General features: G+C 39.7%; 1 protein-coding gene across 1 annotated transcript in view; it reads left to right on the top strand.

The window, feature by feature from the left end:
* The first annotated feature begins 519 nt into the window (after positions 1-519).
* Positions 520-22,862, top strand: part of LOC121949544 (metabotropic glutamate receptor 4-like) — a 240,766-nt gene continuing 218,423 nt past the window's right edge. The window contains exon 1 of the mRNA XM_042495264.2: positions 520-965. The gene's annotated coding sequence lies outside the window, so the exon portion shown is untranslated. The remainder of the gene's footprint in view (positions 966-22,862) is intronic.

The following is a 22,862-nucleotide window of genomic DNA, read 5'->3' as shown; positions in this document are numbered from 1 at the left end:
CCAGGCGCTTTGAGACTCAACACGCTGCATATGCTGCGCAACAGCACCTGTAACGTTTGAGTCGACCCAGAAGCGTCATATTTGAGACCATCACTGCACGTCCTCCGTTGCCACCGTGGTAATTGAACTGATTGCGCGCTATCATATTGCAGATAGTCCCAGAATATCATTAGATCTGACATGACAATATTAATTTGTCAGAGCAGAATTGTTGCATCAAGTCCAAATGATCTTACCGTGTCCTTAAATAGTGAGATGTTTTAGTTTAATTAACTGTCAGTGCAGACTTCACAGAGAAAAATAAATGTGCAAAAATGCTGAGAGGTAAAAGACACCAGGCGGCCAAATCGACGTAAAGATTTAACAAATGGAAGCCTTCATGTCACACTTTTGACTAAATGCATCCACTGCCAAAGCGCTGGTGGTATTACATGCTGTAATCTGGCATTCACACATTTTCCCCCCTCCTCATTCATTGATGGTGCATTTCTTCCCCCCGATAAAGGCGGTGTGCTGCGATGCTTGTAACATCAATCACATCCAGAGCACGGGGCGCGTATCGTCTTCCGTCTATCAGCTTGAAAGTGCTCTCCGCCTCGGGTGTGTGGGATATGCGCTTCTCCGCTCCATTATCCCGTAAAAATCTGATTCTGTCTTCTCGGGAGCTGTATTAGTGAGTGGACGTGCCATTTATTTCCTCACAGCCTAAAGTTGGGACTTAAGACTTTTCAGCACCACTTTTCCCGTGGACAGCGCTCGCGATGATTTTGGGGGATCGACGCAGCAGCTTCGACATGCGTGTGGATTCGTTTTGGATACTATTCAGAAATGTTTAGATGTTAATTTAAAACAAAAAAAGCGAGGAAATCCTCCTTTCACATATTGATAGATTCACAAAAAATACGATTTTGCTTTGGATATGGGTCACTTCTTATGAAAGGATTCTTCGCGGGCAGGAGATTGGGGTAAGTACAGACGCCCAAGCCGCAAAAAAATGGGTCATCTATTGCAAATCAAATGTTTATAAAACGTCGTGACTTAAATTTAGTTAAATCTCAAGGCGGAGCGAAGAGACAATTAGGATCCATGATGCAAAAACATTTTTGTGCACCTCTTTTGTTAACACAAAAATCAATTTTTGACTCATAATTTTAGGACAGTTTTGAAAAGTAGATGTCTGAATTGAAGTGCAACGCCCAGGACTGTAGGTGCATTGATTGTTTTTACGCGTTAAGGCGCAGCGTTTTGTGTGTGGAGCTCTGTGCCTCGCTGCGCTGCAGAGGCGCCCCAAGTCTCTCACACACACTAAAAATATGATAAGAAATGACTCAATATCCCCAAAAAACAGCCGGAGCTACAGGCGTAAATGTGATTACAGTTTTGAAAGAGATTAAACCAAACCGTGGACAAATCTTTTTCTTCAATACAATCCAGTTTGATTCTGAATGGCAACAACAGGATGCAAACAGCCCGCTTCTTCTTTATCCCTCAGCTCCCCCACATTTATCTAATCTCCACCTCTGTGTTTCCCTCTCAGCCTCTGAAACAAGTTGAGTCACGTAGGGGAGCACCCCGGCTGGCTGGGTGGTGTTTTGTGAGTGTTTTGGGGTGGAGGTGGAGGGAGAGGGGAGGATGAACGGTGTGTGAACCATCGATTGTCAGTCAGTGTGCTGTGCAGATGTGCAGCCTCCTGGCAGTGGAAGCGAGATTGGAGACAGCGGTAGAACTGCTGATGTGAGACTGCTGCTGTGTTCCCCCAGAGCAAACTTTAATAGGTTACTTAGGCATGCATGGTTGTTACTTCAAGGCCATTATTTTGTTGACAGGGACGTATATTGTGCTTCATTTGCATGTTTGTCTGCAGTGGCAGACTTTTTTCTTTTGACTGGGGTGGCCCAGGTGGGGCACTGAAGTACGAGCGCTGCTGTGAGCACACGCATTGGCATAGCTTTAATTTACTATTTTTGTCTCCACTACCCATACCTATTTTAATTACTAACACTACAGTTTCTCAAGCCTCCTACAGATTGTGAGCTTTTAGCAATCTTTTAAGTGTAGTGCAAGCAACACTGCGACGTGGATCTCACAATCTTGGGTACGACCAAAGACTATATAAAAATGGACGAAGTGCCCCAGCTTACCCCTGCGATGCTTAAGTGAGGCTAAAATATCCGGGATACAGGTGCTTCGATCTTGCACTAGTAATGTCATTGAGAGCCAGAGTCTGATATCTGTGGTTCCTGGCAAAACAGCTGTCGCACCAATCAGGAGCGGCTCCACTGAATGCGAGCACATAGATTGGCACACACAGCTGTCAATCAGGGCGGAAAATCCCCTTTTTGTATAATTGAATGACTCATTAAATCCAAACTTATCATAAAAACAAACACTTGAACTAAAACTACATACAGTGACAGAAACCATCTTTGGGAAAAATGCATTTGGTGTGTACTTTGACTTTTTAGTTTGGCCTATGTCCCATTCACTAACATGGAGGGGCGGGCTTTATGACCTCTACTGCAGACAGACACCAGGGGGCATTTTGAGATTGAGAAGCTACATTTTGGGGGAATTGTTATGTTATACATCTTTATATACAATCTATGTGTATGGTATGGCATGATGTGATGTGTGAGACTGTACAGTGACGACAGCTACTGAATTGCAGGCTATGACATACGTCTATTGACATCAGTACGCAGGAATTATATCTCTGGCTGTGTTTATCACAAGACCGTGGCAATGGCCGACCTTGAACCTTTCTCACTGTGCGACATCAGACCATCGCTTTAGAGCCACGACCAAAGATATCACCACGTGCCTGTCACGATGGTCATCTTTTATCCGGGACAACCCAAAATCGAACAGTGTATATCAGCTTTACATTCCTGTTTGAAGTTTAGTTTAAAAGATAAATAGACCTACTAATCACAGCACAACAAACTGACACCCCAAAAATGTAAAATAAAGCTTCCATACTGTATTAAAGAAATTGTTCCTCCAAAAGTAACTAGTACAATAGCAAGTATGAAGTGCCAAAAGATTTAAAGTGCCAAAAGATTAAAATAAATTGGCCTGTGGGAACAAACTTTTGAACAGTTGTATCAGTTTTTTTTGTTTGTAAAACTAGTCAGGCTAGACAATACTCCGGCACATTACTGCCTCTCAGGTGTAAGACTGAATTGCACATAAGCAAATTTTATGAGTCTGGTCTAAATCGCATACTAATTTTTTAATACTTCTTTTGGTACTACAGCTGCCCTTTCATGGTATATACTGTTGCACGAGTATTAACACAACTGGGACATACTACTTCTTCATAACACTGTGCCCTGAACTTTGACTCTCTTGCTGATATATCTGTTACCATAGAGATCAAAGAAAACACCATTGGCGGAGCTCGTCAGAGATGGAGATCAACCTGCAGAGCTCTGCTGTTGCTTGGCAATGTATGTAGTTTAACCCTGAAGTTATGACTGCATACATTATGGATTCAAACGTTTCATATGACTAAAATTAGCCTAGATATGCATTTCTCTGTTATAGTTTTGCCTATATTTTTGTATGTTGGTAATCTTTATGATTATTTCTTTCACTTCAATGATGAATGTAATACATTTATATTACTTTTCAATTCCTCGTCATCAATCAGTTTCATTTGTCTCATTCATCTGACAGCTGTCGATCAGCTGGCAATCGGCAGAAAAGCATGCTGGCTTGCATACTGCAAAATGTGACCGAATGTAGTAAAACATCCTGATAATTTTGGCATACTGCATTTGAAATACAAAGTATTGGGACATACTAAATCTTCCTCTGGCATGCTATATAGTATAGTAGTATGGATAGTGGAACAGTTTACTTGTCAAAAAGTTCAAACTGACTAGGCAGGTAGAAAATCATAATGCGGTGGCACCTGACGTAGTCAATCAGATTTCAGGGGTGGCCTGTGCCACCCAAGGCCACTCCCTATACACGCCCCTGTTTGTCTACTGGCATATAAACTTGTGGTCAAGCACCATAAGACAAGCAAAGACACCTGACACACAAAGAAAGCTCGTTATTAATATTGCTTCCATTTTGGGCTGCTCCCTTGGGCCTTATTGTGGGGCCAGAGATTAGCTTTGTGCTATCTAACTCTCATTGCTCCAATTCATGGTGGGGGGGGACTGCAGCCAAATATGCCATTGTCTGCATTCCCTGTGAACTTACAGCCAAGAGGGGAAATGTTCCTCATATCAGTGGGTAATTATCTAAAGAGTCTGACTCAGCAAAAAGATAGATTTTAATTCAATCTCGCCCAGCCTGCATGGCGAGCCCCCACGAGATAGATTTTATGTCTTACGTTGGGTTATTCTCGTTGGCATGCTCTTCACAACTGCAGTGACTGATAGCCTACCTGGATCTTGCTACAAAGCATGCTTTAGAAATCTCCCCCGGAGAGAGATTGGGAGGAATACTGTGTGTGTAGATTGTAGCCAGCAGGAAGGTGCAGGGGCTTATTCAAACAGCCTTAGATTTACTTTTCCGAGCTTTGCCTGGCTTATCTTGTCCTCCGAGTTAGTTTAGCAAGTGCAGACTCAGCGTAAGACCCCTGGTTTGCCTGCTGCAAAGTTCTCTTTAATGTGTCATGGGCCAGAGTGTAAGCAGATACTGTAGCATTGCTTCATTCTATGCTTAATAATACACAAGGAGGGCACACCATCACGCTGTAGATTTGCCTGCCCAGGGAATACAAGAGCATCTTTACATTTCGTTCTGTCGGGGTCAAATAATGAACACATTCGCTTGATGGAAACCACAGTGATCAAAGTGATTGAAATCTTTCCAAGAGGGAGGAAGGGAGGGAGGGTTTGAGCCTGCTCTCCAGCCTGCAGAGAGACTCCACCATCCAAAGCCTTTACTGTAACTGCAGCATGGATCCAAGAGCAAGACGGCAATAAACAAACGCGTGCGCTGTTTCCCAAAACAGACCCATGGTTAAATTCCCGGCAGACCTCTGTTGTTCCCTTTTACAAAGGCTTTTGCTGCAAATGGAAAAATGTGTGCAGATAGAGAGTCCAGGTTCTAGCTTCATTCTCCTCCCGGCAGACGCCATCTGCTCACTGGGGAGGTTTTCCAAACATTTCCATAGTAAAGACAGGGGAAATGAGAAACATGGCTACACTACAAACACAGAAGGCTCTGTGTTTTTTTTTTTCCTTAAAATGAAAAACAGGTCATTTAATCGGGAAAAAAAAGAAATGGGTAAATATACCTAAATAAATACATGACAATTTCAAATCCCTGCAGTATTTCATGCCTTTGTGTTGCATATCTGTGTGTGTGCACACATTGGTGTAGATTTCTGGGATGATGCAGGAGACGAGTCCCCCTCAATATTTATAATGTGTGCATTCGTCTCCCGCAATAAAACATGAAAGTAGCAGAGTACAAAATTTAAGACATTAACACCATAAATTGATGCATATAAGTGATAAAGGTCCAGTGTGAAGGATTTAGGGGGATATACTGGCACAAATGGAATATAATATAATAAGTTTGTTGTCTTGAAAATAATAATTGTGCTTTTGCAACCTGAGAATAAGCAGTTCATATCTACATAGGGAGTTGGTCTGGTTTTAATAACCTGGTCCATTTTTTTGGAGAGGTAGAGACTTTTGTGGATAATTCGGCTCCTGGTAAAAACCTCCTAAACACGATGATGTGTCAGCAAGAGTTCATGGAGACCATTTAATCTGAGTTATGGTGGATCACTGACACTGAAAGGATGCCTTATCTTCTGATGGATGTAAATTAAATGTTTGTCCTTGTAGCAGGTAAACAGACACTATTATCTCTTTGGCTTCTGCTATTTCAATTTTGTGCATTAGGTTGTAAATTTAGAATAAGGCAACAGGTAGAAATTAGACCCCTAAATAGCATTTTAACATCGGCGATCCATCTTGTGAAGTAATTCGCTACAAAATTCTGACTTCCAGCGACTCATATGAATTGAACACATAGCACGGGTTTGGCCCTCATTATGTTCCTGACATGTCATAAATCTGAAATAGTGTGGAAAAACGATTGGATTTTGAAATTATTAACAATGGAGAGAAACAACAACAGAAAGATCCAGAAGAGTGATGCTGTGCATTTCCTGAGTCATCATACACACAGATTCTTCCTGGGGCAGCGTTGTGTGAAATGGAGTGTGAAATGAGTGCACTTAACATCCCTGCAGTGGATTATACACATTATCTTACACAAGGGTTCGAGAGCATCTTGCCTCTCGCCTGCGAATCTGTCATCAAGTTACACTCACCTTTACTCAAGTCCATTTAATGTTCGCTGCATGCCTGAGTCCATTTGTTCAATCAGTCCACGCCTGGAGCTCCAGGAAGTAATATCTTTGAAGATTTCTTAGAGTTCAGAGCATCCCGCAGGGTATGCTTCATTAGTGTCCACATAGTTAATTGTCATTCACTAAGAAGTACCAAAAACTGACTTTTAAAGTGTCTGAACTTTTTTGTGCCCTTTGAAACCTGAGCAAATAGGCTGTATTTCTTAAAAAAAAAAAAAAACATGGGAAGAAGGAAATGAGCAACTAAGTAATCGATTCAGCAGTAGACCAGCAACTCCAGTATCTTGCAAAGTAAAATTAATGTTTTTGTCAATCGAGTCTGGTGGCTTTGACAAAGAGCTTCAGTAACCTTTCTCCTTTTAAATCATGTTTCTGTCTGCTGCTTTCCTTTTATTGCAGTAGCAAGACACAAATACTTTCGAGACTGGTGCTACATGACCAGAGAAAACATACAAAAAAGAACAGCGGCTTTTGCTTTAGCTCAAGATGTAAAAAAAAAACCTACAACTACCAGAATGCACTGCACCACATTAGACTAATAGATGCTACGGTGAATGACGTAATGCAAACTTGTGTTACAGTTAAACAAGAAACTAAAACATGTTATTGGAAACATAATGAGCAACACAGTAAGAAAATCTTGGGTTAAATTCAGTCAGTGCTGCTTAGTTTTACTGTTTAATTGGAGTTTGGTCTGAGTTTGAGAGAGAGGGAGGGAGGGGTCGGTCTACCGTTTGATCCACTTCTTTACTCTTTGTGTCCATGCTGGGTGCATGGGTGGCGGGCAATACAAAAGTGGGAAAGTGCAGCCTGTAGTTCAAGCAACAGCACAAAACTTGCTAGACGTGGAGAGGTTTACCAACTTCATTTACACATACTACTCACATTGTTATGATACAAAGCTGGTTGAAAATTAGCAAAGTGTCTCTTTAAATATTGATGTCTAGTTGTACAACAATAAGGTAAAAGGAAATCATTTTTGCTCAGTTGAATGTGAGTGAATGTATAAAGATAACATAAGAATATGAAATGTATCCATTAGATCCACCCCACAATTCATGTGCTTTAACATAAACGTGAAAAACATTTTCGTTATCCACAGACAACAATAAATATTCTGTAAACAGAGGTGCAGGTGGAGCACGTCTGTTAGATTGCAGTACGCCTGTTACACTGATAGAAGGGAAATGTGCTTTGTTGTGCTTTTATGTACATAATAAATACACACCTCCATTGAAGTAGAAATTCAACTGAAAGCACTTTGACACCTATAAAAGCAGCTTTTGTTTACCCACTGTGCATTTTTGGGGCCATTTTGTTGTTTGTGATGTGTTTTTCATATTTATTTGGATAACTGGCTAAACATAGAGGGCACAGTGGCACATAAATATGTCTGGAGTGCATCAATGGAAAACTTTTTACCTTTTTAAAAACATGACAATATCTGAGTGTTGGGTGTTTTTTCTGTTGTTTTTTTAAAAGCAGCATACTGCACAACTATGTAATCATACTTGGTGATGATGCCTTTTTTTGTGTTGACAGTAGGTCAATGAAACGATTAGTTCTTTTAATCCTGATTAATGACTGAATATCAACAGTTACCTGTGATTGTTCATATTTTTTCCCCTGCATGTTTAAAATACCATTGTTTTGAAATCCATATAGACAAGGTAAAGCAATTCTTACTAGATTGTTTGACTGGGAATCAAATGATGGCATTTGTACTCTTTAGGAGCTCCAGATTAGTTGCTTTCCCTGATTCATACAGGTCCTGTATGTGTGAAACTATTGTTCCCCGCAATACTAAGGCATATGGCTTTTCACAATGTGCCAACCTGAGGACGTCACTTCAGTCTTCCATGATGTCAACTGGTCTGCAGTCAGTTTCCACCCATTTAGCAACGCTGTAGTTAACTTCTTCAGTTAGGTTTCATCTACAGCTCTGTAATGATTTGCAAACTCCAAAATAGTGCCTTGCTGTCTTTGGCGATGCAGTTGCCCACTGACATCAGACTGATTAGCTGCACCTATATGCTCAGCTCATAGGTGATAGCAAGACTCCAAAACGCAGAAATATTCAAATACAAAATGACACATTTATACTGCATGCAAAAAACTGCATGCTTTTTTCCCCCCAAACTGCATGCGACTAGCATACAGTGGGCATCTCTGTCAGGGAGAGACTCGTGGGTATCCATAGAACCTATTTTCATTATGATATGTTGAGATGGGGGGGTCAAGGGACTCCTGTGAAGTGGCGATGCCATTTTTCCTCGCCAAAATCGATCCTAACTTTGGAGCATTATATAGCCCCCTCTGGATACCATAGGTCTTCTAGTTTCATATGATTACAGGATCATTAGATAGGAATGTCAGCCGGTGATTAATGCAATTTTAAAAAAAAGTGTGTTCTGTACAGACCTTAATTGCATTGTGGTTAAGGTGTTAACTCTGACAGCCCTTGTGTTTTAGTTTATTCACAATTATGCTGACAGTTAACTAGATTCAGAACTTGAATTAATAAAATATATCCACGATTTGACATCATAAAATATAAGCAATACATAAATCTATGTATGCACAAGCAACTATACAGCCATAGATTTACAAATACAACAGTGCATACACTTTAAAATGCCATAAAACAACAAAAGACAAAAAAACACAAATATAAAAACTAGATATAATGGATTAGGATAAGTAAAAGAACTGAAATAGTAGACTGATAAAATACACAGAGAGCAGCTCTTTCAATAGTGCACCAATGTTCAGCGTTCACACAGGGAGCAGTCGGCCTACATCACAGAGCGGGTGGAGGCATCACTCTTTCACTTTTACTCTCTCTACACCATAAGTGGCCTCAACAGACTAAAAGGCAGCTGGGGGAAAAATACTGCAGGAGTGGAAGGAGCAGCCGAGATCACAGTTACATATTCACACGCTGGATGTGTAGTTGTACTCGTGTGCCCACAGGTCCATATGTGCTGAAAAAATTACTCTAACATAGTCGCTCATCTTCTGTTGGGGATGTCAAGAGGCATTCTGGGAAACTTAGACCACAGGGAACCAAGAACTTTAGTAGAGTTTGAAGAGAAAGTGAAACCTTGAATGCATTAACCCTGTGAAACCTGGAACGACATCAGTTTTCTTGTGCGGTGTTCAAGATGCCTTTCATATGCATTTGAACATTTGATACGCGAGCAGACTGGTTTGATTTCTTTTGAAAATCTGAATATAAAGGCAATGAGCAACTTGGCAAGAGATGTCCCACAGAAAAAGAGAGAGAGAGAGAGATTAATTGAAGATAATATAAAAAAAAAAATAGGGAAAGAATGTCCAGAAAACTAAGTTTACATTACTTTTATTATTAATTATTATTATTTATCTATATATTTATTTTTTGTTTGTATTTTACATTTTTTATGATTTCTTTTCTTTTCTTTTGCTAAGTTTTGGCCATTTTTCTTGTAAATTGTAACTTGTCATATCTTCCAGTATTTTTTGAAAGAAATCAATCCATGCATGTAAGTATGCAAAACAAAACAAGAAAAACCGGCAAGCATATTCAGCAACCAAAATAATTAAGTTGTATAAGGAGTAGGAAGGACCAAATACTTAGCCCACTTTTCTATATTCTACCAGTAAACTTTATGTTCAACTTTAATTTCCCAGCTTCACGCCCCTGTGTTCCCCATACACACCTTGACCAAATCAGATCAGAATGTGAGGAACAAAACAACACAAATAAAAAAAACAACCTACATATCTTGTAGTCTTACAATGCCAGGAACATCACACACTAAAGAGAAACTTACAATAACAGATTTTTAAGCAAACATCTGCCTTGTTACAGATTCAGCAGACAGGAAGCATTATCATTCATTTGGAGTTCTGTTTTTGGCCACCTGGTGAATGTAAGACTGAAATTTACTTTCTGTTGCTTCCTCCTGAGGGGAATTTCTGTCTCTTCGTTCACCAGCTTGTTGCTAACTGTATTTTTCTGCTGTTTGGTGCTGGGCAAGTTGCATTTAGTTCATTTTTGCTGTGAAATGACGGATGTAAAACAATGGATGTAAACTGAGGCTATGAGAGTGGATCCAAACAACTGAGTTGTGGCCTTTAAATCATAACAAGGAGCCATGAGGTCGGGTAAAACCGCATATAAATCTTTGTGACCACAGGGGAAACCTCTCATGTCACAGTTTTTTGATCCAATATTACTATAAACACATTGATTAAAGGAATAATTTACCCCCTAAATGATCGTCATTTACTCACCACGTTTAACTTTTAATTCTTTTACAAAAACCTTTGTTTTTCTCACATGCCTTCACAGTAAACAATGAATCCAAAAACAGAGAAAATTCTTGTTCTTGAATTGTAGTAAAAGCAGGTTGCATTTAACAGAAAAACGATATTAAAAAAATCTGATTACGAACTCACTCAACTCGCGCAGTATAATCAAAGTCTCACTCAAGTCATACGTTCAGTGCTTCCAAAACAGACAGGAACTGAACAGGAAGTGAAATTTATCTTTGCTCTCTTGGAAGCCAGACTCCATTGTCAAAACCAGTTTTAGTTTGCTGAACACGGGAGCAACATGTCTATCGCTGCCTTAATTACTCACTTTGTTTGTGTTATTGTGTGACTTTGGTGTTTGAAGGGTTAGTTAGGAGGCAACACCCTAACTTACGACTGAAAAAATAAGACTTGGATCATATACAAGAGTTGTGTGAGAGTTTGGAAACAGATGTTGTGATATCATTTTTTCTGTTTTGGGATTTTTCGTTCACTGTGGAGGCATGTAAGAAAAACAAAGATCTCCTCATGAATACTACATATCAAAGGGTGAGAAACTGATATGCAAATGTTCTTTTGTGGGGGTGAAGTATTCCTTTAAATCTGCTTCAAATACAATAGTATTCACTGAACTACACAATAGTTAGTTTATTTGCACACTCATAAAACTACATAAAACCCATATAATTAAAAATAAGAAATGTGTCAGGAGAGGTCAAGAAGCCAAATGGACCCCTCTCAACTTGAAAACAACAAACAATAACGAAAAAAAGAAGAATATTTAAAAAAAACAAAACAACTAAACTAACATCATAGAGAAAAATACAACAAAAGATACCAAAACCATCAGTTAGCATTAATCAAATCTAATAAAAACCAAGAAATACATTCGGAATATGGGCTATGTTTTGTTTTGTAAAAAAGAAGTTAAAGGTGAATTAATAATAGACCTATAGATAGGACAATAGATCATGATGCATTTTAATACCATGACTAATTATAATGTGGAATATGCACCTTTTTGTGTTGAAATAGTCAGTCAGATAAAGTGGAGATTTAGTCATGATTTCATTAAACCAGCCAGGGAGGAAACAAATATTTGAGGAATAAGTCTTTCAATAATCACACATCAAATAAAATCCACTAAATCAAGATATTAGATTTCCCTTCCACCCTTAGCTCGTTCCTCAAAACCACCTCCACTCCTTCTTTGTCCCCACTATTCCCTCCTTTGCATTAATAAACCGCATTAACATATAGACATGGGACCTTCCAAGACAATCTATATTAACGAGCAGCTCCTGAATGCATTCTCTGCCCGACATGAAATTATAGCAGCCATAAAAGAGCTGCAGACTCCTGTGTTCGCTTCTTTTCCACCCAAAGAGTGACAGTTACAATGACACCAGAGAGCTGAGAGCCGTGACAGGCCTGATGTTACCAGTAACTGTTGCCTCCTATTTTCCCAAACTATCACCTGTGATTTCTTCTCCCGCTTTTCACGGGCGGTTGTGTAATGTTTGCTGATTTCAGTGCTTCTGCCGAATCGCACCTGCATAATGAAATAATAGAAAAAGAAGCAGCTCTCACACAGCAGCTTTTCAGCAACCATTTTTAGACGTACTTTATCTTCCCTCTCCTCCACCATTATAACCCAGCACAACCAAGGCGCTTTTAGTGATGTAAGAAATACTTCAGATACTTAGATAGATACTTTCTGAGCTGTTTTTTTTTTAAGTTGAGCTCAAGTGTGGCCTGAGTAAAATTTAACAACATAGCAATGCTCCTGCTTGGATATTCTTTCCACCTCTGAGTGTGGGTGTAACCGGACAGAGGCACCATCCACTGTGATCACGCTGCACTGCACTCTATATATCCCATTTGTGCTCACTTTCCCTTGAAACCTCTTCTCAGATTAGCATCTTTGGACAGAGTTTAGTGTGCAGTTTCTCTCAGTTCTTAAAAAAGTATATCAAGAATATATAACATTTAAATTGTGTACATTTTTTTCGAGATAACATCTCATTTGCAATAAAATGTCAATTAAATGTTGGCATCGTAGATTTCTGCAAACCATGAATATGCGGTGGAATGTAACTAGTACACGTATTCAAGAACTATACTTAAGTACATATTTAAGGTACTTGTACTTTACTTGAGTCTGTTCTTTTCATGCCACTGTATAATGCAATATTGTATTACTTTAATTACAACTTTATTACAGTTATCTGAAAGCTTTAATGAGTAGTAACTTTGCAAATTAGAGTTTTGCATAGAGAGGATAAGAAAATTATATAAAACACAAAATGTGATATTTTATTGCAAATGATACTGCCCAACAGTTAATAAAAGTAAACCTGAAACAATAAGTTAATTATTTGATCAGTTTATTGCCAAAAAAAATAATTGGCAACTATTTCTGATAAACATTTAAGTCATTTTCTCATTTATTTTAATAATCCTGAGCCTTTTGTGTTTTGTTTTGTTTTGTTTTTTATGTTTTAAATGTTTGGGGATTGGTTGCTTTTACTTTTAATATTTAAAGTACATGTTCCTGATTATGCTTACTTACTTTTACTTCAGTAAAGTTTTCAATGTAAGATTTTTATTCTTAACATAGTATTTTTATAGTGTTATTTAAGTACTTTTACTTAAGTTAAGGGTCTGAATACTTACTCCAGGGTATATGTTACATTTCTCAGCTTCACTTGTTTGACATGGATCAGATAACATGTATATGAGCTGAGGTTCTCATCAGGAGGAAGAAGGGTTAGTGGATGGTGTGACGCTGAGGTAAGATGACTGCTGTAGGATTAGGGCCCATTTATGCTCAACGTTACGTATGGACACGGGGATGGATGGTTCTGTCCATACACTGCGATCATTTCATCTGTATGCACACTTTCTGAGAACTTACGGATATGGACAAAACATAGGAGTCCCACTGGAGATGGTGGGGGCAGTGTAGTTCAAGCCCGATACAACTGTAGGAGACGATGAAGAATTTTAAATAATGGTGGGGAAAAAAATAAATCTGTATTTTTCTGAGTATATAGAAATATGTAGTGAATATTTGTTTAAATAAATAAGAGAATACAATGACATTATCTACCAAATAAAATAAATCTTCAAAAAATAAATCCCATCCTACAGTATGATTGCAGCGCGGTCGGACAGAACCTTTTGTGGTGTCATGATATGTCGCTGAAGGCCAGAAAAAAAGTTTTATTGTTAAATAAGATACCAGTAGATTTAAAAAGCAAATAGAGCTTATACATTAAAAAAAAATCCTGGATTTTCCCCCTTACTAAGGTCTGGGCTAAGTCACTAATGTCCTCAGATACTTGAGACACCCCTATATAGTGTTAAAGTACTTCGAGTGATCAGAATACTAGAAAGGCGCGATACAAAGTCCATCCATTTACCAGACTTTTGATTCAAGCGTTTCCTTATGATGATACAAAACATAATCCATTCAGTATAATGTTTCTCTCAAAACATATTTGTTGTGCAAATTAGTTGCATAGAAACATAGTTTCAGTGTTGCAACAGTAGATTTCTGACCGACGTGTTAGACAGCACTCTCCAGAGTCATCATCAAAACAATTAGGGGATATCTTTTGGAAGAGCAGTGTTCTTGTAAAATGAGCGCTGAAGCTGTTGTGGCTGTTTGTGACGGCCCAACACCTTTATGTTGTTTTCTCTTTTCATTTGTCACCCAAATGTATTTCAAATTGTACCATCACATAAGCAATTTGTTCCAAATCCATATGGTAAATGTTTCTCTTATACTCTAAAATGCTGCCTTTGTTCTGGTTATTGCAGTCATGGGCACAATAGGATCCATTCGAGTGAGGATGACGCCCCCAAAGATTGGCGTCTTTGTGCACACACAGATGTCTGGATGCCTGTCGTGCAGTAAAATATCGTCCCAAATGTGTTCCTCTATAATGGGGACAAGCCTGAATTATACATCCCACTTTTAAAAAAAACTGTCATTGAAACTACACTCTAAAAAAAAGGTTTATTTTACTTTATTTTTAAATCGAGGAAACTGAGAAAGTAAGTAAATATGACTATTAATCTTAATCTTAACTTTTTATCTAATTGCTAATTTTACTTAAAGTTTAGTTAAATTTACTTAATTTTATGAAGTTGTTACAACTTAAAAATGACACGTTTAATTATATCAGTCTTTCCCAAGTTTTAGCTACTTAAGTAAACTAAGTGTACTGTGCTATATTCTGTATTCTGCCGGTTAGTCAACTAGTGAGTCATATTTGTATTTTATTAAACATGTCAACAAAACAGAACTTGCAGATCTCCTAACTTCATCAGTGGCAAAATCCTCTTTGTCATGATCAAGTTTAGTCAGACTGTCTGGGTTCATTAAAGTTGCCAACACTAAGAAAGAACAATGTACCTCACATGTAATTTTTAAGAAGCAACAACATGACAAAATTAAGCAAATACAGCTAAATTTCAAGTAAACGTAACACTAAGATATAAAGTAAATTCATATTTATAGTTATATTTACTTTCTTTTTCTACTTCTCTGATTTTACAGTGTATCCATTCACTTAAGGTGACATTCTTGTTGAATGGATTTCCTGTATTCAGAGATTTATAATGAAACCTTACAGATGCTTTTAGCCGCTCTGTTGCCTCACTTCCAATTGGGACAGCATGAGGAAAAAAACGGCAGTTTAAACAGTAGTAGATGTAGGTTTTTACATTGTTTTTCTACAATCACTCCCTCTGTTGCAGAGGAGATTTCTACACAGGCACCACTTATCAGCCCAGGTGTTGATAAAGGGGCTGCAATTATTGGCTCAGACATAAGCATTACAAATGGATGCCTGGGCCGTTACCTGCGGACAGCTCCGGTTCTTACGCTCACACTCTGCCAGCTGGGAGGAAGGAGTTTGATTCAAAAAAATGGCTCGCCTCAGAAATAGATTGCTGGGCTTGCTGTGATGAGATTAGTGTTGTGCGGGTTCTGGAGAATCGACAAAACATGAAGAAAGCTTTATGGCTGCTATATGGCTGATGTGCCCCAGAATTAGCGTCTACGGGCACCAAAGCGAAGTCTGAATCATCTGATGTCCTGTGGTGATTCATTTAACTTTGCAACGGCTGATTAAACTGCCTCAGCCTTCTTTTTAACAAAGCATGACAGGATGACAGTTTGACAGTGAAACCTGTTTTATTTGGAATCTGTGGTGCACCGCTTACAGCCACTAGTGGCACTGGCCTATTAAAGTGAAAGTTGCAATCACTGGTGGGGACGTACATGCAGGCACACAAAGGCGAAGTGGCATGATTCAATTTATGTGATAATCTACCTCTATTGCAACTCTGGCACTGCAATTTAGCTTGCAAATTGTGGTTGTGCACAAATGTGTTTGCACAGACGTTTTCTTAACGCTGACTTTTAATTAATGGAAGGTAGAGCTGAAGGAAGGAAGGAAAGAAGGCAAGGAACAAGCAGAGGGAGGATTTGTGCTAAATGGAGATGTGCGAGTTATTCCTGTGTTTTTCATATCGCAGCAAATTAAAAAAAGTAGCAGACTTATCAGCGTTCACACATGTGAATATTTACGTGCTTTTTCTTTAATCCTCTACATGCGGGCATCATTAACAGGGGCTGCCTAAAATAAAATCAAAACCCTATATCTCCTCTGACCAACTGCTGCGCACGCACACTTAAAAGGCAGAATACGATTTAAGTTGTGTGAATATCTGCCTCAACCACATCCACCTACACTCTGCACACAGAGCACAAAAGCGTACACGTTGAAAAGCACATGCGGGGAATGATACATGCTCGGGAATATAGACACTTATTACCGCACGCTACACATATGACGTGTAACACATATCTACAAACATGCAAATGCACGCCACAGCTAGGGGGGCGGATGCAAAGCGAGTGAGTATATGAGAGCTCTTCTGAGATCCCTCTAGCCCACCGTGGGTGTTTTGTCTTTCCCGCGAGGGATGCTCGTTGTTTTGCGGAGGCAGGTTCAGCTCCAGGATTAATGAAAAGCTCCATCTTAGTCATGAAAAGAGCATTTTCACAATCTATTTAACATCATGCATACCAAAGACTCACATTAGGCACTGTTGACTTATGCTCGCCTACAGCAGTGTTTCCTGATGCATTCATTGCCACTGCTGTGATCTTCTGTGGGTAGGCTGCCCCCCCTCCAGCAGTGCCCATTGAGTCTCTTGCATTTCTCATGTTCGCTGTCAGAAAACTCATTCTTCAGCGCCAGATGAAATATGGCACGCAACTGGAAGTCTGAGGGAGTTATTGAAGAAATGAGAGTAATAAAGCTACCCGGGACTTTAGTGTTCTTTTTGGATAATGTCTTTCTTTTTTTTCTCTCGGTCTGACGGACAATTGTCCACAGAAACAGAGGATCATGGTATTAGCCAATTTAGTCAAACCTTAGTAGGTCAAACACAGCACTCTGTGAGCTTGCTGTGAGTGGTGCCGGGTCATAGGATTGTAATGTAGGATGTCTCTATCTCAGTGGCCGGGCTGACCCGACAGAGACTAAAGTGGTGTAATAGGCTGCAGTGGAAAAGCTCACAGAAGTGCATTCCATGAGTGCTGGATGTTATTTCAGCGGTTGCTTCTGGTGAATTATTTAGTGCAAATGGTTGTAATTACACAGTGACTACAGTGAGGGCGATTAGGTCTTGGCGTGTCTAGATCATCGCAGGGATCACAGGACTACGCGATAAACTCAAAAGGCATTCCAGGAACTGCTGCGCGCTCCTGCTCGCCTCTCTCTTCCTCACCCCCCTGCTTCATTTTAGCTCTGTCAGCGAATTTCGCTCCTGTGAGTGGCTGGCGTCAGGCCGGCCCTCTCAGAGCTTTTAAAAGGCTGTTAAAGGTCCTTGTGAGACACGGCCCCTATCCCTCCGCCGCCACCCACACCATCCACCCAGCCCGCCCACAAAGCCCTCTAAGCAATCACAGCTTCTCAGGATGTCAGCTAGCATTACTGTAACCCCCCTTACGCCTGCGATCAGGGCTCAGCCATGCAAGGGGAACTGGGGCAAAGCGAAGGCGCTCGCTCGTGGCAGCTGAGGGAGAGACCGGTCATCACCGCCACACTGACCTTTGAGGGCCTTTCGAGGATGGTGATGTGATGGCGTGGGCGATGAATGATGGTGAAAGTAATGCTCTGATTCATTTGTTGGTGTAAACACAGAATGACTAGCACAGCAGAACAAGATGCAGCTATAAGGACTCAAATAAAACTCGAATGTCATCCAAATCATTTTTTTCTTACGGTGAAGACAACTGGAGGGCCCATTATGTGGCCCCGCTCTCCTGTCCTGTCCAGGTTGGTTCGTCTGTCAAGGTGAAATGGCAGTACTGCAAATTCTGCCTGACAGCCGGAGCTCCCCTCAGGGAGACTAAGTGGCGTCAACCTGTCGTAGTCACACACTGTTGCTGACAAGGTGATGATGAACACCTTTCATTAAAAGGCAGAAGCTGGGCTCTTCCTCTGAGAGAGCATGTTGCGGTCTTAATGTCAAAGGGAAGGACCGCGGCTAGAACTGGAAGCCTTGGGGTCCCAAACTCTATATGATTTTATATGCTAAGACCTCCTGTATGTCATCGCGATGCACACTCAAAAATTCATAGGAGCTGCAATCAGAGTCACAGGGAGAGGTGCAGTCCTGCTTGGATTGGAGTCCGCCCATGAAAAATGTTTCAATTTTGCCACAAGCTGTCAACACTGCAGATGCTGCAGTAAACATGTGATATGTGAATTCATATTACTTAAAAAATATTTCACTGCTGGAGAGATGGTCTTTTTTGATAAAATTAGGTTGTCTATGCAGTAGAGAGATGCAAATTCCTTCAAAATTGGTGTTATATGAACTGGTGGGGGGGGGCTTCTGTGTTGAGTTTGCATGTTTATTGTGTCAGTGTGGGTTTTCTCCAGGTTCTCCAGCCTCCTCCCACAATGCAGACATGCAGGTTAATTGGTGACTTTAAATTGGCCGTGTGAATGTGAGCGTGAATAATTCTCTGTGTGTCAGCCCCGTGATAGTGTGGCGATCTGTCCGGGGTGTACCCCACCTTTCACCAAATGTCAGCTGGGATAAGCTCCAGCCAGAGTGTGAATTCAGGTGTTCCTGCACAGACAGTATGAGAAAAATAAAGTGTTGGTTAAACATTAAAGCATGTTAACATATTCAAGGAGAAACCAGGAATACAGGTATGAAGCTGAAAATGAGCAGAACATGGGACCTTTAAAGCTACACTTTGCAGTGATGGCAGTACTGCATGGCAGCATCAGGTAACTATTTCGACAATTTAAAGTTGACTACCCCGAAATCAGGGCTTGAGAAGTCATTACACTGCACACAGCGAAACCGGCCAGTTTGTGATTGCTTTAAAGCTCATAGCTGGCAGAAGAAACATAGCTGAGTCCAGATTTCTCTTGTCAGAGTGCTCGATCAGGAAGCATCTTTGACTCAAATTTTCATTCTGTGGGTACCAAAAACTAGAATTCAGTCTGGGTAAACGGGGTTAATCAATGTGGTCTCAGTTACACTGGATGGCCTGATTTGGACTGATCCAACAAATGTGTTTTTAAATAAAACCTGCTGTAGCTTCAAAATGTAGCATACTGCAGCGCATACTATTAGATTTTGAATAAATACTGCCTACTGTAGCTGAAGTATTGACTGTTTTTTGGCACCACACTGTCACACCGCTGAGAATTCTTGACAGATGTTCAGTATCTGTTAGGGAGTTAAAGAGTCAAACTGTGTGGCGTAAAAGCAAATCCCCTGCCAGAATTTCATATACAACTCATCACAGGCAAAAAAAGGATGAACCACCTGCTATAAATGAACCATCATGAGCCCAAAATACACAAAACTAACAATAATAATCATAATAATAGTTATACTCCTGATACTTCTACCTCTGTAAACACTATTAAAGTGCTGTATGATCAAAAAGACTGAAACCTACATTTTTATTGATTATCCAGTTAAAGAGAAAGGGGGATGTGTGTCGTTGGATCCATTAGGGTCCATTCGCAGAATGTAAATTATGACATTAGGAGTAATAAAATAGCTCGGATCTCTCAGTAAACACTAGTGTCTGAAGTACCCTGGCTGCCGGCGTATGGCTTCAAATGAGACACGGCTCCCACACCTACACTCTATCCACAAATCATTACTGGCCTAATGAGCAACATCAAACCCCAACATTACGACAAGTTACTACCATCTCCATGACAACTAGGATCTTGGGAAAAGGAGCGATCTGTCGCCGCTCTTCCTTTCCTTTGCAGGATTTAAAGTTTATTTCATCAAATTCTGGCACTTTGGAATTGTTTTCCGCTTGTAGGTGCAGGATGATGTTTCTCCACTGTTATCCCTTTTTTAACATTAGATAATTGTATCTGCACTCGCCATCGCAGTGACCACACAGGGTTCAATTACATTGATTTTTTTCCCCCCTCCTTCTTTGTTATCCTGCTGGATACGTTAAGGTGCACAGTGTAAAAAGAAGGCAAGTGGAGGAAAACACACCTGATATCATTTTACAATCAGATAATTTATAAACACAACAAAAGAGGATGAAAAGAATTTTAATGGACTGCCTTTAAACATTGCTGTTAATGGAAACCTTCAAATTACACACGTTTTACCTGCATGTGGAGGGGCAATTTTATGCCTCAGCTCTGGCGAGAGGCATTATGATTTCAGGTTGTCTGTCCATCCATCCGTCAATTCGTCTGTCCCGTTCTCATGGACGTAATAATTCAACAACACCTCAAAGAAATGTCTTCAAATTTAGCCTAAATGTCCACTTTGATTCAGCGATGAACTGCTCAGAGTTTTGTGGTCAAAGGTCACTGTGACACTGTGACCGTGTCTTTTTTCATTCTTGTGAACATGATATCTCAAAAACACCTTGAATAAATTTCCCCAAATTTGGCACAAATGTCCACTTGGACTCAACGATGATCTGATTAGATTTTGGTGGTCAAAGGTCAAGATCAATATAACATTGCGTCCATCTTATTCTTGCGAATGCAATATCTCACAAACTCCTCAGAGACATTTTTTCAAATTTGGCACAAATATCTATTTAGACTCAATGATGAACTGATTATATTTTTACAGTCCAAGGTCAAGGACACCATGACTTCACAAAACATGTTTTTGGCCACTCAAAACTCATATGCTAATTATGAACAAATTTCACACAAATGTCTAAAAGCATACAATGATGAAGTGTTGACATTTAATATCCAAAAGGTTGAAGGTCAGTTTCACTGTGACATCATAATGATTTGCATTAACACTTTGCTGGTCATAACACACGAACAGACATTTGGTCAGATACTAAATTGGTGAAACCTTGAAGCTGTGCTGATTGGCTGATTGTATAGATGTTTTGTAGAGATGTGTGTGAAGAATTCACGTTTTCAAAGACATGAATATAAACCGTAAGTGCAACTTGACTGGTGTGTGTAGGCAACCAACCACGAGGCGGTAATTGTAATTTTCCTGTAGTTTCATAAAGTTGTGCCCTTTCACAGTTAATTCATAAATACATGGCTGTCAAATAGAAAACAAGACATTTTCTCTTTTCATGGCGCCCTGCTATTCCTGGTGGAGATATAACTCTGTGTTGCCCAAAACAATTGTTTCCCTTTTTGTGATGAAGAGTGTCTGTAAATCCTCAGTTGAATTTCCAAGATTTGTGGTTGTTGTTCTTTTATTGTGTTAATTTTAACATTCTGCAGCCCCTCGAGACTGACAGGGATTGTCAGATGAAAAAACCGACTAGGTGACATTTTGTCGCTATAGTATAGTGTACATTTTTTTCATCTATTGCTGACTGCACTTATTCTGTATTATTATGTGATGTTATGATGGCACAGCAGTTTCAGGGCCACGGATCATGTTTACATGCACATGGAAAGTGCATTTGTAACGTGATTAAGGCAGTAATGTGAGTAAGGTGGGGTTTGTGTACATTGAGCTTTAACTGTTTGCATGATGATGCTTTTAGCAAGAGAGAGCAAAGCTGCAGTAACTGTGTCGAGCGTTCAGCTTTTACTGGCATCCACACAGACCATTCAAGACATGTTTCTGTCTTTATGGGAAGACTGATCAATTTGTGCCTGAGTGGTGTTCTCTTATGACATACAAACATGATTATTGATATATATTTAAACAACTTCATTACACTAGTTGTCTACTTGAACTATTAGTGAGATCTGTTTTTGTATCGGCATATAGTAAAGTACAATTTGATGTTATTTTTAGGTATGTTGTGGCTCTTTTGATGGAGGTATTGGTTGGTTGGTCCAGACAGAATTTTTATCAGTCATCTTGATAATAAGATGGATTGCCGTGCAATACTGTACAGACATTAATGGTGCCTAGAGGATGAAACCTGCTGACTTTGGTGGTCCGTTGACTTTTTATCTCGCAACCAATAGGTCCGATTTTTTGCTCATCCAATAATATCTCAACATATACTCGATGAATTGACAATTATTTACAGATATTCATGGTTACCCCCTTATAAAAGCATCAAATAACTAAATAAACCAAACTTATCAGAAAAATAAACTCTTGAACAAACATCAGGGTGACGAGGACTACCTAAAATGACAGAAACCATCTTTGGAAAGAATTTATTTGACATTTAGGAATGATTTGAGCTTTCGTTTTGGCTCATGGCCCATCAGCTGATGTAGAGGGGGCGGGGTTTATACTGCAGCCAGCCACCAGGGGGTGATCGAGATGTTTTAGCATTCATGGCTACCACCTTATGACTCAAGCCACTAGTTCCCAAACTGGGGATCTTAAGCTTATACTTACTTTTAAAGTTTAAAATATAATTCAAGATATAAATTTGTAAAAACTCTGACAAAAATCAGAGAAGATGTGAATACAAGTTATATTAAAAGCGCCTTCACTCTCTGCGAAACAGCCTCATTCTTGGACACACTTCGCCACAGAATCAAATGACCACAGGAGTGACCACCACAGCTTTCCGTAGACATTGCATGGCAGCTCGCCACAGATTGACTTTGCCGAACTACTGACTTACGGCAACATAAAGGTTCACATTTGTGGCTTTAATGGAAATGTCTTAATAAATATTGAATGGATGTCCATGAAATCTGAAAACTGGCATTTTGGTATTAAT

The sequence above is a fragment of the Plectropomus leopardus genome, chromosome 2 (assembly GCF_026936395.1).
Source record: "Plectropomus leopardus strain MGB_pleo_1.0 chromosome 2, ASM2693639v1, whole genome shotgun sequence".
Taxonomy (NCBI): Eukaryota; Metazoa; Chordata; class Actinopteri; order Perciformes; family Serranidae; genus Plectropomus; species Plectropomus leopardus.
Note: the sequence above shows the minus strand (reverse complement) of the source record. Positions and strands in the feature narration are given on the sequence as shown.